This window comes from Elephantulus edwardii, unplaced genomic scaffold, assembly GCF_000299155.1.
Source record: "Elephantulus edwardii isolate Elephantulus edwardi_28Jun2011 unplaced genomic scaffold, EleEdw1.0 scaffold00019, whole genome shotgun sequence".
Classification (NCBI taxonomy): domain Eukaryota; kingdom Metazoa; phylum Chordata; class Mammalia; order Macroscelidea; family Macroscelididae; genus Elephantulus; species Elephantulus edwardii.
In genome coordinates this window covers 2,311,258-2,313,309 of record NW_006399769.1, presented here as the reverse complement: position 1 = coordinate 2,313,309, position 2,052 = coordinate 2,311,258, and the positions used below count along the sequence as shown (strand labels likewise).

Genomic DNA, 2,052 nt, shown 5'->3' with positions numbered 1-2,052 from the left:
TAGTTGTTTTAATTTGCATCTCTCTTAGGGCTAGGGATTTTGAGCATTTCTTCATGTGCTTGTTAGCCATCTGAATGTCGTCTTCGGTGAAGTGCCTCTTCATATCCTATGCCCATTTTTCTATTGGATTTCCCATTTCTTAAACACCATTCTTCTTTCGTTTATCATTCTTGATCTAGTAGATCATATGATTACCTGATCCAGAGTGACTAATACCAATCCATCTTAACTCACCTCTAGGATGTTGATCTTTGTGCATCACATTCATTTCATCTTATGAGAAGAAAATCCTTACGTGCATCAAAAAACTTTTCAAATATGATGAAAAGAAGGCCCACAGACTGGGAAAAATATTTGGCAATGACATTTCTAACAATGACTCATAACTATAATTTATAGAATAATATAGGAACTTTACAAGAAAAGTGATAACCCAATTATAAAATGGGAAGAAAATATGGACTTCCTTCACCAAGAACAATGTTTGGATGGCCAAGAAACATGAAGCAATGCTCAAAATTGCTAGCACTTACTAATGATATGTGCCATCACATCAAGTACTCATCATAACTCTGAACAAAAGATCTGAACCCTGTCCTTTCTTGTGCCATCTTCAGATGAAAATCAAAACAACAGTGAAATACCATCTCACTCTGGCAGAAATAGCAAAATTTAACAGGACAGCGAACAGTAAGTATTGGCAAGGATGCAGAGAGATTAGAATATTCATGCACTGTTGCTGGGGATGTAAAATCTTATAACCACTTGGCGAGCTCTGATGGCCTAGAGGCAAGAAGGTGTACTGCAATCCCAGAGGTGCACGGTTCAAATCACCAGATGCTCTGCTGGAGAAGGAGGAACAATCTCCTCCTGTACCAGTCAGATCTGATCTGACAGTACACACACGCACACAAAATAAAAAAAGTAAAAAAAAAATCTTAATAACCACTGTGGTAGGCAGTTTGGCATTTCCTCAAAAAAAGTGAATATAGAAATCTCCTATGACCTAGCTATTACACTACTAAGAATATACCCCACGAGGATCAGAACTGAGACTCAAATAGGTATATGTACACTTGTCTTTATTACAGAGAATTCTGGTGGCCTATTGGTAAGAAGCAGAGCTGCAATCTTGCAGTCCATTTGAATCCATAGGAGAAAGATGGGAAGTCTCCTTCTGTGTGATTAACTGCCTCTGAAAACCTGCTGAAGCATCAGCTATGGGTTGGTTCTGGCTCGATGATAAAAACAATTTTTATTACAGTGCTACCATGATAGCCAGAAAATGGAAAGAGCTGAAATGCTCATCAATAAATGAATGAATACAAAGAGGTGAGGCTCTGCGTCTAGAATGAGCATTCACCATTGCTTGCGGGGAGATGAGACTGAGGCTTCTCTGGGGATATAGGCCCCTCCATTTAGAGATTCTTGCCTTTTGCCTTTGTGGCCACAGGACCACCCAGGGCCAAACAAGACAAGAGACTTTGGAGGAAAGAACTACAAGCAGGAGAAAGACTTTCTAAGATCCCTGTGAGAGGGAGAACTGACTTGACACACCTGCGCCCCTTCAGCCACACACACACACACACACACACACACACCCCCTCAGCACACAAGTTGCTTGCGCTGGCAGCGTTGATCTCATGCCACTCCAGAGGCAAAGATATTAAGCTGCAGGATAAAATGCATATGAGAAACTGCTTGAGTAGAGCACCTGGCCTCATACCACTCACCACTTTATACACAAAGGAGAACCATAGAGTTTGGGACAGGGAACTACATCAGGGTGAGATTCCTGCAGGGCTGCAGTGCAGAACAGAGAGACCATCGAGGACTTTAAGAAAGGCACATTTTCCCAGAGAGGACTTTCAATAGAGTGAGTGTCTTACCCCATAGATTGAACATTTTAACTAGGCAACTAATCAGTGACATCATAAAGACAAGAAACACTGATAGCTTAAGCAGACACAATAGAAATGGTCTAACATTTATCAAGAAAAACTTCATATAATGTTGAGAAAGCAGCAGGCTTTCTTTTTTTTTTCTATAATT

At 40.5% G+C, this 2,052-nt stretch overlaps 1 protein-coding gene and 1 pseudogene across 1 annotated transcript in view; one reads left to right on the top strand and one right to left on the bottom strand.

Moving 5' to 3' along the window:
• The window catches only part of LOC102854208, an 8,135-nt pseudogene extending 6,307 nt beyond the window's left edge, over positions 1-1,828 (bottom strand).
• The window catches only part of LOC102846589 (uncharacterized protein C2orf42 homolog), a 60,416-nt gene that overhangs the window by 11,758 nt on the left and 46,606 nt on the right, over positions 1-2,052 (top strand). The window lies entirely within an intron of this gene.